This window comes from Puntigrus tetrazona, chromosome 16 (genome assembly GCF_018831695.1).
Source record: "Puntigrus tetrazona isolate hp1 chromosome 16, ASM1883169v1, whole genome shotgun sequence".
NCBI lineage: Eukaryota > Metazoa > Chordata > Actinopteri > Cypriniformes > Cyprinidae > Puntigrus > Puntigrus tetrazona.
The window spans coordinates 5995695-6013044 of record NC_056714.1 but is presented as its reverse complement, the minus strand read 5'-3'; the positions used below and the strand labels follow the sequence as shown (position 1 = coordinate 6013044).

General features: G+C 40.3%; 1 pseudogene; it reads left to right on the top strand.

Moving 5' to 3' along the window:
* Positions 1 to 15586, top strand: part of LOC122360786 — a 39152-nt pseudogene extending 23566 nt beyond the window's left edge.
* The last annotated feature ends 1764 nt before the right edge of the window (positions 15587 to 17350 follow it).

The window sequence follows — 17350 nt, the reverse complement described above, 5'->3', positions numbered from 1 at the left end:
TCTGAAGACTTTCCATCAGTTTTATATTGCGTCTTTGGATGTTTGCGTGAAAGAGCCAACTACTATTTAGTTCCATTACATTTGAGTTCAGCCGCTGCGTTTTACTGACAGCATTTCAAATCTGCTGTTAAATTAAAAGAGAAATTATGTTAGCATGAAATAGTGACAAATTGCAGTGAACCAGAACAATTGTAGTTCAGCAGATTTAGTTTAAATAAGCAGTAATGATGAATCATCGGAATCATTTGTCATTTCATGTTTTAGATTATACACGAGTCGATGACATAAGTAGTTTGCACTGAAAATATTACACACAGAAAATATGTACACACACGAACATGACATGCATGTTGAAATCATTACCTTCTTGTGTTTCTTCCTCTGAGATAATCTTTGTAGTTCGGAGCATCTTGTACCTCTTTATTAACGTGTATGGGCCATTGATGAAAAAGGCTTTAAGCATGTTTAATCATGCAAAAAGTATACATATATATATATATATATATATATATATATATATATATATATATATATATATATATATGTTTTGGTTTTCTGAGCAAAAGAATAAATATGATACTTATTTCTCTGATTTACAGAAAACACCTACTAAATTTTATTCAGTGTAACAACTTCAACTTCAATATAAAAATAATTACTTTTACCCCAAATACTAATTAGTTGAATTTTTTTTTTTAATTTGCCACTATCCTAGGTTTTGCCCATTTGTCAGTATTTTTTTACTAATTAAAAACACAATAAAATTTAACAAGTTCCCTCATTCGTCCATATATTTTAATATGTGCAAGTCAGAATAATCATGTTGTTTAAATTCTTACGCAGATATTACACTGAATGACAATGCAACATTATTCCAACCAAATTTTGACATTTTATTCTCCAAAAACCTGTCTGAAACCTTGAAAGTAAGACACTGTCCATGGACATAAAACAACGTTTGTAAATTAATTTTGTTTACAGTACATGAGCATGTGTGTGGTAGACTTCTGAAATAAGAAATATAAATTCCCTGTCTGCTATCAGGTTTTAGTCCTTGGTAAACTCATGTTCATGTTCAGAGATGGTGCTGCCTGGACAGTCACTAAACAGCTTAGCTTATTATTTAAAGTGTTATTATATTTGAACATGACAGAAAGTGCTCAAATTTTAGCGGGTGAGTTGTTTTCTTTATATTTAGCCCATTTTTTTCCATCATTACTAGCTCCATGGAGGCACCTCCTCTTTTCTTATTGCCTGATTTACCTGGCATGATGATCATGAGTGCTTTGTTTCTGCTAGTGTGCTTGCTGAGAGCTCCTGGTTTGTGTTTTCAGAGAGTGGGCTGTGACAGGGTGCTGGGATCCAACGCCGTGCCGGATCTGTGTGGCGTCTGCAAGGGAGACAACTCCACCTGCAAGATCTACAGAGGACAATACACCAAACAACATTACCTGAGCCGTATGTGTCTGTCCGCTCTCTAAACACACAAACACCATTCTAGTCAGAGCTGGGGAACTAATAGCATCTAGAGTTAGATTACATTTCATTTATCATCAAATTAATTTAATCAGTTTTCATCTTCATTTTGTAAGTTATACGAGATTTGACTCATCCCCATAAATGATCTAAAAAGCTAAATTGTGATCTAAAACACTAGGCAAGAATTAACACCAGCATACGTAACAAGTAGTTTTTTTTATTGTTTGTTTGTTTCTAACTCTAAGTCATCTAACTCTCATTATAAATAAGTAGACTGTCTGATTAGTATCTGCTAAGTCTTTATTGTGATGGTCTCCCAATAGATATTCTATTGATTATAACTAACTTTGCAAATACATGTCAACTTATTCCTAACCTAACCCTACCAGTGAACTACTCTACTAACACTATACTAAGAATTAGAGTGAAACCTTTGAGTGAAACCCAACAAACTATAGGTATAGTCTATAGTAATAGCAGTGGCCTATTTTAAAGAGCATCTTATTTTTAAACGCATCAAGGTTTTTTTAATCACGTTATATTAAAATGTTTACAATGTTTAAAGAACGCTACAATGAAAATGCCATTTTGGGAGGAAAAAGTTATGCCACACATGCATTCTACTAACACATTGATGCAAATGAATGAGAATTAGTTGACATGCACAGTCGTTGCAGAGTTAAGGCCAAAACATACTTCATCTGTCCGCGTACATTATATTAGGTGGCTTTAACTACTATGTACTTGCATTAAAACATAAGTGCAGAGTACTTATTGTATTCATATTGCAGGTGGGGAAGGTTAGGGACAGGATTGGTGGTATGGGTAGGTTTAAGGGATTAAGGTGTAAGGAATGGGTCAACAGTGTAATTATAAATATGTAATAACATAAATTAATTACATATAGGTATTTTATAAAAGCACGATGTAAGAAAAAGTGCATTGTATCAAATGATGTAAGTACACAGTAGCTAAGGCCACCTTATATAAAGTGGGACCCATTTAAAAGTGCTGTTATTTTGAAAAAGGTAATTTTGTATGATTTCTGTAGAGTACTACCGTGTGGTGACCATACCTGCTGGAGCACGCAGCATTCGTGTGATGGAGCTCAACTCCTCCAGCTCTTATCTGGCCCTGAGGAATCTGCAGAGGAAGTATTATCTGAATGGACGCTGGACAGTGGACTGGCCCGGACGACACGCCATCGCTGGGGCTGTGTTCGACTACAAGAGACCGTACAATCGTCCCGAAAGCCTCAGCTCCACTGGACCCACCAATGAGACGCTGGTGGTGGAGGTAGTAGTGGCCTGTAACTTTTTAACTGCATGAAAAAGATTTATAGTTATTTGCATCAAGTGCTGGTAACGATTAGTGAATGACTATTAAAATAAATTTAGAAAAACATTCATATTCATTTGTTAAAAGGAAATCTTATCAAATAAGTAGTTCACCTGAAAATAAAAATTAGCTGGAAATGCACTCACCTTGAGGCCATCCAAGATTAGGATGAGTTTGTGTCTCCATCAGTTTTGGAGAAATGTATTGCATTACTGTTTTAGAAATTAGAAAGAGTCCAAAAAATGAAAACACCACAAAAATCCACATCTCTCCAGCTGTAACACTCTAAAGAGAAAGTTGCAATATTTATTGATAGAAATGTTTATACTCGATGACGTCTTCCTAAAATGTCTAGCTTAAACACGTCCCCACTTGTCTACGTCACTGTGTGGGAGGTCTTGCAACTGTTTACACAAACAAAGAAGGCGGAGCTATTCTTCTGTCTGTAGTGTTGCTGCGGGCGCCATGTTTCAAAGTAAAACTAAAACTACTTTGTTCGTGTTTCCAAAAGAGGACATGACTACAAATCAGTGTTGTGTTTACAACACTGTTCCAGAACAGATGAACACAAATATTAGAGTGTGTTCAGCACATTTACGGAGGACTGATTCCTGAATCAATGCTGACTGTGAACAGAGACTATAAAGAGACTGATTCTAACTCTGCAAGAACAGTCTGGTGCTTCTGACTCACAGCCTGCAGATACATGTTTTCCTATTTAAAGAATCTGCTGCTTACTATTCAGATGTGAATTTTGAGCAGTGAAGTGTACTGTTAGTTTCTCTGATCACAAATGCACCGATGGCATTATGTTCATGAGGCGCAGTGCAACACAACACGTAAAAACACAGTCAGTATAATCAGTAACTATGTCTTCAATGGATGCAACGAATGTCTCATTTCTGTCACATGGTTGAGGTATTCAACCAGTCACAATGCAGTGGATAAGACCATTAAGAGCACACCTGACAATTAGATCACAATTAGACGTAAAACTAGGCCTTCAAGGTTATCACATGTGCGCTGAAGCAGATCGAAGGGTTTTGTAATAATATTTCTATTTCAAAATTATAAGGTAAATGACTGACATACTGACTCAATCTGCTTCAGAGGGCTTGTGATAACCCCTGAGGGCATATAGGTTAGATTTATGTCAGTTTACTTAAAAAATGGCCGCTATCCAACAGCATTACCAAGCTTGAAAGAAAAAAAACAAAAAAACTCTAAAATAAGACTATCATATATACCTAGGATGGCTTTGGTGTGGGTAAAATATGGGTAATTTAAATTTTTGGGTAAATTCCTTTAATACATGCCTGATAATAATATCTATAATCAATTATGGACTATTCGGTCATTGTGGCGCTTGATGCCACGATTAATTTGACACCCCTATTAGAAACCATAAGTCAGTTATTTCATAATGCTTTGTCTGACTTAAATAGTCCTCTTGAAGGGAAATTGGTGGAGTTTGTAATTGGCAGAGTCCAGAATGAATGACAGAGGTATAGGATGGAGTGCCCTCTAGAGGAGATCATGGGAACTCCAGCTAGAGATCGTGACTATATGCAATAATTGAAGGCAATCATAACAGTGCCTGATTACTGACAAGCTAAAGAACCCGCCCTTTAAAACAGGTTGTTTTGTGTAATGAAAAAAAAATACAAATTATATATATTAACATGATTTTAAGGAACTCAACAAAAAAAAGTCCTGCTTCGATCTGCTTCAGAAGGCATGTGTTAACCCTTCAGAGGCATATAGTTTTACGAGCGATATATTTACTGATTGCTACTGATTTTTATATCATGAAAAAAATTTAAAATGACAGCAAAATAGAATTACGGTTAAAGCGACAGGTTCTGATAGAGTTTTTCTCAAGATTGTTTTTGTGATCTCCTGTGTGTCCTGGTGTTCGTAAGGCCGTGTGTGTTTGTCTCTGCACAGGTTCTCATGCAGGGCTGGAATCCGGGCATTCAGTGGGAATACACACTGAGCAAAGAGCATACAGAGCGACGCAACCAGCCCAAGCACAGCTACACGTGGGCCATCGTTCGCTCGCAGTGCTCAGCCAGCTGCGCAGGAGGTACTGAGTCCGATACGTGCACGTCTTAAAACAGTAACACTTTAATTGCTACAGATCTTCTGAGGGGTCAGTGATTCTGGTCCAGCTCGAGCTCATTATGCCCTGTTGATTGCAATACACATGCAATCTCATGCTGGTTAAATTTACAGGTGTTTGTAATAAAAATGCATACGTGCCGTAAATAAACCTGAATCAAAATTGTATTTTTAGTGACATATTTACACTCATGCATTTGGAAGATGCTTTTATCCAAAGCAACTTGCATCTTATTCAACGTTTCGCTTTCAGCAGTGCGTGCATTCCATGGAAATCAAACCCTCGTGCATCACTACCCCACTGAACACCCAGACATACACTAAGCTCGTTCATGAGAGTTTATGAGAGAAGCTTCCAAGATCAATCTAAATGATCTGAGTGAAACCCGATAGCATTGCTGTGCAGGTGTAACTCTATAGCTGAATCTGTGAGGTCTGAGCTGACATGGGTCGTACCCCTCACCAGAGCTGACATTATCATCAGTGATGGCCTAGAGAGCCTGAGGCCGGGTCAGCTGAAAGAACAATACCTGTGTTAGGATGTCCTTTAACCTGGGACCTTTCTTCAACTCAAACTTTCTTTGAGTTCATGTCACAGGGTTTTGTGAGGCATTACATTTAGCTTCATATAAGTCCTTGTTGTGTGTGTGTGTTCGTTCCTCAGGTCAGATGGTCAGTAAATCAGTCTGCTACAAGGATCTGAGGATCCAGGTGAACACGTCTTACTGTAACTCACGATCTCGGCCGTCCACCGGAGCCACGTCCTGCAACACACAGCCCTGTCCCGCAAGGTAACGTCATCACAGACCTCCTGAGCCCCACTCGGACACATGTCAGACACACGCTGCTAATTTTATACTATTTATATAGTTTTGTAGTATTTATTAGTATTAACATTAGGTTTATTTTGTGGGGTTTTTTTCAAAATTAGAATTATGTACTTTTCAAAGTATCCTAGATAAATTATCTAAAAATATGATTAGATGGATGGATGGATGGATGGATGGATAGATAGATAAATAGATAGATAGATAGATAGATAGATAGATAGATAGATAGATAGATAGATAGATAGATAGATAGATAGATAGATAGATAGATTGATTGATTGATTGATTGATTGATTGATTGATCAAAACACTGTGCATGCTTGTGTTATGTTCCTCAACAAATGCAGTTAAAACCACAAACCAATCATTTAAAGTTTGAATTACATACTTTTATTATGTTTGATGCAAGTATTTGACACGAGACGCAGATGTTGTCTAATCTCTTGTTACTGTAGCAGATATCAGGGTGTGTGTGTGTGTGTGTGTGTGTGTGTGTGTGTTTTCAAACCGCACTGCTCATGTTTTCTCGTGTCCATCACCAGATGTTTTAGGAGCGTTTCCATGGCAGCGTCATGCAGAGCACGTTTTTGTCTCGATTATCAAGCCTAGTCCAGCTAGACCCTAGAGCCGAGTAATTACTAACAATGTCCAATGGCTTGGAAAGATAGACGCGGAATGACGCTCGCATGAGCTCTGCCAGGATCTCAGTTCACAGAGCAGGTTTTGTGCTTCCCCGAGAGCTGACAGAGAGACTCACGTGTCTCTAAGAGCTGCTCTTAAGGCATTAAAGTGTCTGAAGCTCCTGTAAACCTGCCTGATGCTCAGCTGATTGTTTCCCAAGTGCAGCGCTGTTTTCCTTGGCAGTGAGATCCAGCTCTTTCTCCTCCGTTTCCGACTCTTGCTCAGTTTCTAAGTTTCTCACATATCTTGAGCGTAAGAGGCAGATCATGCACTATAATCCTGCTAAGCGTCTGCATCTGTGCCGTCATTATCACTCTAAACACACAGCTGCTCATAGTGATGGGAAAAAAAACTGCACTGCAGCTTCTCCTGTTTGCCACTTAAAGACCTGGGCATCCCTTGACAATAATAATCATAATAACCATAATAATATATATTTAGGGCCCAAGTACAGATGGTGCCAGGACCCTATTGGAATTGCTCAGTTTCATCTTTTAGATGCCTAGATGCCTTTTAAAAGAGCTCGTCTGATTTCCATTGGTAAAATATTCCAGATTTTGGAGTAATAAAGCTCTTTAAACCTCTAAAGCTGCACATTCACCTGGACCGAGAACCTGCTTCCACATGAGTCCAGTGATTGAAACGCTCAATGGGTGTGAGAACATGCTTCATCCATCATGCTTGCATGAACTCAAAGCTGATTTGATGGCTGACAGAGAAGGGCATTGCCCAGTAAACGTGTTGAATTGGCTCGGCTCGGTCTGGGCGGCGCGGGGTGAAAGGTCACCTTGGCTAACTGGCATGTCTTGGGTGTACCCTACATTACTCACACGCTGGCACCTCCGTCCATCCACCGCTGGGACAGTGACAAAGGTGACCTCAGATCAGCACCAAATCTGGACAATTGTAGACCAGCACGGGCTCATTGGATTCGACAATTCATGACAGGCAGATCAGAGAAACAGAGAGGCTGTTTTGTAGGTTTGTTGTTGTTGCTTCTATGGTTTTTCCATGATGTTTGACAATCGGATGCACGTCGTTCTGATTTGAGATGTCAGAAATGTTATTATTTATTCCGCACCGTTGTGCAACAACCTGTTCTGACAGAATAATCTGAGCTGAGACAATGCGAACGAGAAATATCCGTCTCGATCCGCGTACAGTAATGTTTCTAATGTGTTGATTTATGGCGGAGGATATTGAATATGCAGTGAGCTCATGGCTCTTCGAGACGCTGGAGAAACGCTCTGGTGATGAAGGTTCATGCTTAACCTGCTGCTGAAAAACGAGGGCTTTGGAGGGATGAGAGCATGTCCTGCAGGATTACCGACAGGGTTTTGGCTCTGCTGGGACTGAGGAGAACCAGGCGAGATCGGCTTTAAGACGAGAGAAGAGTGACACGATAAAAACACGACTGTAATACGACTGTCAGCCCGAGCACGTCAACAGATGTTTCTTTCTGCCAGTGGTCAGTGAAAGGTATTTCAGAAAATGCTTTAAACAGTTATAAACCATTTAGACACCTGAGCACAAAAGCAGTCTTAAGCAGCACAAATATTATATATAGTTTTATATTATGTATAGTTTTAGTGTTTCATGATTTGTTTGTTTATCACTGATATAATTTTAATATTTAGTTTATGTTGAAACGATGAATGCTATAATTGCTTGTTTTATAGACAGAAATGAAAAATGACATTTTAATAAAAGCATCGGTGCTAATGGCCACCATAAGAAGCCATGACACAAATATTTATAATATCATTTATAAAAATACTAGAAATATTTTAGATTATTATTTAGTTTCACAGGCAAGGCTTAAGCCTAGTTCTAGACTAAATGTAAATCTGAGCTGTTTAAGCTGAAAGAAACACTGATCTTTAAATATGACAATGATGTTTTTCTCCAAAGCATGCTTATAAAAATTACTTAGTGTCTCTAAAATTACAGCAAAAAGAATGTGTTGTTTTGTAAAGTTAATGCACATTACATTAGGCACTGGTCTCCGATCGGTTCTGCCGTGTTTTTTGTAACACACTGCTGGTGAGAGACGAGCCGCTCAACATATCGGAAAGTGTTGATGGCTTTAGAGGAGGACAGACGGACCAAAAACACGCCTGTCATGACCGTTACATCAGCCTCTCGTGAAATCCCTGACAGAGAAGGATGATAAAGTGAAAGATCCAGTTGGCAAGCACCCTTGAAACTGCAATAGCAATTCTCTAAAGGCCAGTCTAAAACTGTAACAACTGCATAGCAACGCCCTGGCAACCACCCACAACACCCTCTCATCAGCTTCAGCGCAAGCGAGCATCTCTCGTTTCTTCAGATGTGCTTGAGAGAGCAGTGTTGGGTGTTTGTGAGACAGTTCTATCTCTGGATGAATCTGATTAAACCGGTTTCCCTGGCACGCAGATGATCTTCCAGCCAGAGATCCTGTGTCCTCTTATGTCAGTCTTCCCAGAAAATGCTGACTTGGTGCTGAAAAGTGATCCGTCCCAGCATTGAGTCTTCATGGGCTTCCTGCCCTGAGAGAGAGAGAGAAAGAGTATCCCTCAGGATACGGTGAAATATCTCGATCCTCTAGAAAGCATGAAGGAATCACACAGGGAAGAGATTCAGGGGGCATCGCAGACAATAACTATATGAAATACACTGAAATAATAACTCTGAATTGACTGCTAGCGGTTGAATAAGTGCTGCAAAAACAAAGGCTTTCCGCCTTGAACACACATTTCAGAGTAGAACTACTGGCTATAGCATTATTAAAACTATTAAACATAACATGACTCCTTGCAACGTAATCTTACGATGAAGCGGTGACTTTGTGTCATATCTCTTCACCTGTCTCTGAAAAGACTGGATTTTAAAATCATCCTGCACATGCATCCTGCTTTTATTCAACTATGTGATTACACATTAAAAAATATACATAACCGGAAGAATCAATACACCACTCTTCAGCTTCCTGTAATCAGTTCCACTGTGATAAAGGTCCACTAGGCAGAAAGTCTCCTCACAGCCGAGACGGTACCAATCTAGTTGTAGAATTTAATCAACTTTGGTCAATTTATATAACCTCGCATCCTGTAAGAAAATGAAAAAAGGTTTGACGTGAGGCTTTCAAACACATTCAAGCGTTCACGAGAGAGTCGGGTTCTGGCTTCTTGACCTCTGACCTCTGACTCCTCATACGAAATCCTTTTTACTTCTCGTTTTCGACTTTTAATCGTTACCGGTGATTCGACTTGATGCGAACGCGCATGCAGCCGTTGCAGGAAGTCAGCGATTTGAGTTTTAATTTTAAAAATAGAAATATTTTTCTTACAAAACCCCATCGATCTTCTTCAGAGGACATGATAAACCCCAGAGGCATACAGTTTCACAGTGTACATATATATTTGCGGCTCTTCAAAATAATGCCCGCTATCCAGCAGCATTACCAAGCTTGGAAGAGCCAGGATAATTTTTTACAGACAGTGTTCGTCTGAAAGAAGAAAGTCACCGACACCTAGGATGGCTCGGGGGTGAGTAAACTATGGAGCAATTTTCACTTTTGGGTGAGCTGCTCCTTTAAGGCCCCCCCGTGGCACCGCTGAAAATGCAGCATGTTCTTGAGAGTATTTTGGAAGGCAGCAAGTCAAGCGTGTAGCTAAAAACATTTGCGTTCACGCTCATAGATTATGTTCTGTGGCTGCGAGACACTTTTGGGTGATGAGTCACTCGGCCAAACATGTGCCGGTGTCCATCCAGTGTCCTGACCACGGCTTGGTGAAGTCACGGCTGTAGCAGGTGCTCTGAGAGGTCTCTCGCTCTCACGCCTCTGTAAACAGCGTTTATTGCATCGGGTTTATCTCATGTCCTGTACGCTTGGCTTGAGCTCTTTGGGTTTACGAGAGGCCAAGGTTAAAACCTCTCCAAACTCAGCACATAATCACACACACACACACACACTGCATATGAAGTCTGCTTGGAAAATATACTTAGCTTTCATTAAACTTTTATACTTTCATTTACATTTACTTTTATTTTGTGTATCTAATGAATGACATTCACACATTGAAGTTTCCAAAAAACCGTTGTGACATTATCATCCTCAAGCAGTCTTTGTTAGCCGCTGGTGATGTAAATGTTTGCTTCACCCACATCCACTCACATGTGTACACATCTCTTACATAAGCAGTCATCTCCCGAATACAGACAGCATGCACAAACACACTTTGAGTATTTTAGGGCACCTCATTATTTGATCTTCAGTCCTCAGTGCCAGTAAAGAGCATGGAGAAGCCATTACATCACGGAAATAGGTGTAGGTTCACATTTAGAGGCTGACATCACGGCGGTCGGGGGGGTGAAAGGTTCGCGTCGGGACGTGTGCGATTATTTTGAAATAAAGTTGTTTGTGTTAAACGTCTGAATTTATGTAGCAGCACTGGCGTAAAACTGATAGATAGGGCCATTATAGAGTATAATGTCCGTGCTCAGTCATATTTATGGGACAAATAATTAAAGTCTGATTGGCCAGACGAGTGCCAGCTGCGCCGTATGCATTACGGCTCAAATCACGGAGGAGGAAAGCTGAGACCTGGTGAAATCATAGATGTGTGAACGTTTAATCCGGTTCATAATTAATAAATTCACACAAACGGGTTCATGGCAACCGAGACACGCGACGGCATATTCCCTGTGAAGTAGCACCAGGAAGTCTTATATTTGTAAAAAGAGCCAGCAATACATCGTATGGGTCAAAATTCTTCAAGAACACTTTATTCTGATGTTCCAATACAGTATTATTGATTAATATCTGCTAGCTCTTTATTGTGATTGGCGTGAATTCCAACAGACATTGTGTACACGCTCAGAAATAAAGGTACAAAGGTTTTGTAGCTTTTATGTACACTTTAATGTATCTTTAAGGACCCTTTAGGTACAAACATGAAAAAGTACCACTCGAGTGGCAGCTTTTGTACCTAAGAGATACTGACTACACTATACTTATCAACTTATTCTAACCAGACCCGTTCACTAATACTCTACTAACACTCTGTTGAGTTAAAGGATATTTATTTGCACTGTAACCTGAAGTCAACAGAACACCGTCAAAATAAAGTCAAACCAATTCTTCTTTCATGCCAAAAGTCTTTTGGATGTTAAGGATATTCCATGAAGATATTTAATAAATGTCCTACTGTAAACATATAAGAAATAATGTTTGAATGGTAATATGCTTTGCTAAGGACTTCATTTGGATAAACAATAAAAGTGATTTTTTTGCACCCTCAGATGCAACTGAAATGAGTTTAAGTATTAAAATTCTGAAAATAATTAAAGCTATATTGTATACGATGCCTAATGCGACATTATTAAAACTGGATGAATAAAAAAATGTCTAAAATGATTGTTTTTATCATATAAACGGAGTAAAATGATTTACTGTACATCTTTAAAAAAAAAACGTTCAGTGTATACGAAGGAGTGTAAAGAATCACCTTGGATAGTGCTTTATTGCGAAAGTCCACTTTAGATGTTTTAATAACTCTGTAACTACACGTTAACTAGCAGCCATTAGAGTATTAGTAGACTGTCTAATATCTTCTAACACAGTCAATAAAATACTACACACTATCAGAAACGTATTCTACTAACCCTAACCCTACCCTAACTGTCTACTCTGAGAGTTACTGGTTGCAAAGTTACTTACCTCTAGTATAAAGTCTAAAGTGTAAGCTCACTTTGTATTGCATATTAATTATGTAATGTTTAAAAGCAGTAATCTTTCTGCAATTTACAGTATGCTGCGTTTGCATGGGAACGCTCGAGTTGAACTCTGCGCATATGAGAAACATTAGTGATTGTTTTATCACAAATAACTGTCTCCGGATGCCAGGCATTACATGTGTGTGTGTGTGTGTGTGTGTGTGTGTGTGTGTTTTATACACCACAGCTGGCGTGTGGAGGACTGGGCCGTGTGTAATCGCAGCTGTGGATCCGGAGAGCAGATCAGACAGGTGCGCTGTGTCCAGAAAAGCGGCCTGGATCAGGTGCAGACGGTGGCGATGACCAGTGCTCACAGCCAGCGCCGGCCCGAACGCAGACCTGTAACACACACAGCTGCCCGCCCGGCCTGGGCGCGGACCCTGGTCTCAGGTTAGAGCTTCGCTCCATCGTCTTTCAGACCTGACCTTTTCACAAAATGAAGCGTCTGTATACAATGCAAACAAACAGTGACCACATGCACGACTAATTCTTCGGTTAAAGCTTCCCCGATCACGACCGTCTGATATTTCTTCCCCAGTGTTCTCGTAAATGTGGGAAGGGAGTGATGAAGAGAGCGGTGGTGTGTGTGGCGCTGTCTCTGGGCGCTGCCGGACTCGTCCTGTGCCGCTCTGCCCAAACCCAGCGCCAGGAGACCTGCGTGGTCAAGCGCTGCCACAAACAGCGCAAGGCCCAGTGGTTCGTCTCAACCTGGCAACCGGTAAAACCCTGGCACTGTGTCCACTGAGCCCACGTGAAACCCAACACTGCCCTCAATTGACTTCAAATAAAAGCATCTGCTAAGGACAGCTTTGTCGTAGGCTTTCGGGATTGTACACTGTAAAAGATGCAACTATACGTTTTCCAGTTAATGAAACATTTTTAAGTACTTATTACCCATTCTCAACTGAAGAATGCTTAAAAGTTGCCCGGTTGCATCAGTTCTTCCTTAATAAACATTTCTGCTTATTAATTATTAGCATGCAAATGACTAAAATATTAGTCATTTATTATTGCTAATTATGCACATATTAATGCCTTATTATACATGAAATTATTTTACATCCCTAATCCTACCCTATAACTAAACCTAACAACTACCACACTCTTTAAAAAGCAGCAAATTACAAATGTAATAATGGGAAAAAAATCGTATTTAATAGTGCGTTGCCTAATCCTTTCTTTTCTCTACATTTCTCTTCCACTCTAGCTTGTTTCCTAGTGATCAAATAGGATTGCTTACACTTCTGTTATTTTAGATGAAAGCATCTTCTGAATGCATAAACGCGTAGATTTTATTCGGCAGATGCTTATCTGAAGCTGCGTTAAGTGACTCATGCATTTCCTGGAAATGAAAGGCATGTTTTCTGATGCACAGGCGCGTGTTTGAGCCGAGGGCTGATGCTCTCTGTCTCTCTGCAGTGTTCAGCGTCCTGTAGTGAGGCCTGCAGCTGCGTGTGGTGAAGTGCGCAGAGAAGGGCGTCGCAGGTAAATACAGAGAACTGTCAGCCAAAAGTGCCAGCATGTGCCCAAACCCTCCCTGGAGCTCCAGAGAAGCTGTGTCCTGTCAGACTGTCCCTCTCTCGCGGCAGACCGGACTGGTACTCTTCCCGTGGTCTCAGGCAGGTCTTCCCTCGTCTCACAGTCTCCTACAAAGTAGTCTGAGTGTAAAGCTGGAATATAACTGGTAGCCGTTTGATCTCCCTAACACATGCTAAACTCTGAAGCAAAAACACTGGATCACGACAAAGTGTTCAAACACGGCAAAAACAGACTTATTGAGCACGTTTGACAGATGCAACACCCCGAAACACAGCTTTAAGAGCTTTTATATTTTAAAACTGCACTTTCTGCCCAGAAGACCTATCGTTCGGATCGTCATGTGACCGCGATGATGTCACGATATCGCGGATAAGGTCACATGCAGTGTTTTGTGTTGGTGTGCAGTGTACGGTGTCGTGTGGAGGAGGTGTTCAGATGCGCTCCGTCCAGTGTCTCCTTCACGGCGGCCCTCCTCCTCCTGTGTCCTGCAGATGAAGCCGCTGATGACCCAGGCCTGTAACACTGCCTTCTGCCCTCAGCCTCAGAAGAAAGGTCAGTCCAGCTCGGGTGTCCGTCACACAATACTGCACTTTTGAGAAGTGTTTTTCAGTACTGAGGTATATATACTAGTTTAGACAGTATCTAGTAAGTTTTTTGTGTCTGTACGTTTTTATATATATATATATATATATATATATATATATTTTAATGGCATTTTTAGTTTTAGACATTTTAGTTAAAACAAATAAAATGCTGTTAGTTAATAATAATAATAATAATAATAATAATAATTAGCATGCATATTACTAGTAGATTGGCCATTTTTAATTTTTTCAATTATTGTATTTATAAAAGTGAACGATATATGGAAAAAATCATTAGGATATTAACTAAAGATTATGTTCTAAAGATATTTTGTAAATATGTATATATATATATATATATATATATATATATATATATGCATATCATTTTAGTAATATGTATTGCTTCATTTGGACAACTGATTTTCTCAATATTTAAAAATATTTTTGCACCCTCAGATTTTCAAATAGTTTTCAGCCAAATATTATCCTATCCTACAAATCCCACAATGTTGGAAAGAGTATTTAAACGACCCTATGACTGGTTTTGTGCTCCAGGGTAACATTTTAAATGCTTTAATCCTCAAACCCCGTACCTATACCTAACAACGACTACCGTATGCCCTGCCTGTGTGTGAGATCCGTGTTTCTCTGTGCAGATGCGGTCTGTAAGGATCATTTCAGCTGGTGTTATCTGGTGCCGCAGCACGGCGTTTGCAACCACAAGTTCTACGGGAAGCAGTGCTGCAGGTCGTGCTCGCACACGAGCCCCTGAGACCTCCTCGGACTGAACACAAAGACATTGATAAAGACTCCGGGTCCGGAGCGTGACGCGGACCATTCCGCGCGTCGCTTTCTACAGGAAATGACATCATCGATGAAGCCCTCTGGAGGCGGGGCGTGAGGACTCACAGAGCTTGAAGCGGATCGAATGGGCTCCGCCTCCGGATGTAGGCCAGACCGAATCCATGTGTCCAGAAGCGTGGTTTTTCCACGAACACGCCTCATAATATCACGTGAATCACATAAACGGGATTAATGCGTCTCATAGCGGAGAATACGGTGTCATGTAGTGGAGCTACAGTCATTTTTGGTGCTATATGTTGATATTAACGGCAGCCGAGCAGCTGTTTTAAATTAACACAACAACGAATCAGCGCTTTTGTATGATTAATATTAATTCTCTTATTTATTAACAATGCTGCAGTATACCAGAATGCTTTTCTGCTGTAACATACGGCTTTAATGTTGCTGTTCGGGTATAGTTGTTGCGATTTTTTTTTGTATGTTTAATCGTGCCTCCGCAGTACTGTTACGTGTTTGGGTTTCATTATTTCGGAGGAAACAGAATGCCAATTAAACTAGCTTAATGAACTGTCACGTTTCACGAAGTCAGCTCTCTTCGCGGGACGTTTTTAGCAGCAGCGCGCTGCCAAGAGCCGTAAATCTGTCTTTGGTCTGAGCGAGAGATGCTGCACATGTGGGTTTTGAACAGAGCTGCGTCTCCCATCATGTACAGAGTTTGTGTGCGTGTCCATGAATGTAATCGCTCGTCCGCAGCCAGCGTTATTCTCGAGAGTGGACGCAGGGTTTGTTATCGACAGCGGTTCTTATTAAAGTGACGCGTGTCACGTTGCCATCACACGACAGCGTTGTCTTTCTCTCTTGGCCGTAGGTGCGGTGATCCAGCTTCGCTGAGTCAGAGCTTTTTCTTGTTCTTCACGCGCTATTGTTTCCAGATGGAGTCAGGCTGGGCCGCTGGAGCGCGTTCAGGAATTAATATGACTTGTGAGCTTTTCACGGCTTCTAACGCACGGCTCTGTGAAGACTTTAACAGAAAACACATACATCGCTTTACGTTATTAATGTCTCGTGGCATTCGGTGAGACTTAAACCATGTTTCCAGTTAGAGTCTTTTGAAGTTTAGATGAATGTGCTGAGCGTTACTGGCGATTCTGAACGTGGAGCAACTGCTGCCATCAAGCAATAAACCAGATGAAAACCATCTAATACTTACGCTGAATGATTACCTGGCGGCCTTCGTTGGTGCTGTGAGGCCGTGCTGATCAAACCATCAGCTCCAGAGAAAACAAATATTCAATCTCACCCTAAAATCCGTTTTTGAATCCATTGGACGACCTCGGGTCTGACCGTAGAAAGGTTTAACATAGCTTAGCATAGATCATTGAATCTGATTAGACCGTTAAAACATTTCCAAGGGTTTCAAACTTTTCATTGCCGCTTCTGGCTTAGTGCAGAAAAGTCAGGTTTTCAATAGGAAAACTCTAGAAACTCTGGACATGTTAGATGCTTCTGGTCTAATCAGATTCAGTGATCTATGCTAACAAGCTTATGCTAAAAGATACTATCGCCGTACAATAAACAAATGATTATATATAAATCGTTGGCTTGTTGTTCCTACACATGCATACAGACATAAACCACACAGTCATGAAATGCACTTATTTAGGCGCTCCGATAACAACAGAAGACAATACTTTTCTGGTAAGAAGCGTGCAAACTCAAGCATTTCTCTGTCAGTCCGGCTCGATTTAAAGTGTTTTACCACAGCTCTTGCGTCTGTTTTTGTCTTTTTATCTAATAAATTTGTAATATGATCCATAATTGCTACCTGGTAAATTTAATAACAGTATTTCCCTCAACCGCTGCTTTTGTCATTGATTTTGGGGTTGTGCTGATCGTAAAGTGTTCTGGGTGGACCTTTCCAATTTTGGTAATAACCAAACTTCTGTGTAACCCCCAAAATTGTGTTTTTTTGACTCATGGCATACACATAGCACCTTTAGCGAGACCCGAAATACGTACCAACAAGTACATATGGCTGCAGTTTCCTGAAGAAACGCTGGCGTGTTTTAACACTGTCTGCTAGGTTTAGGTTGATTTGATGTAGAGCATGTTTCCAACATGATAAAAAAAAGTGCATGTTTTTATGAGAGCAGGTTGTTTTTTGGTTACAGTACTCCTTGAATCTAGACCCTCCTCACTTTAAATGTATTATTA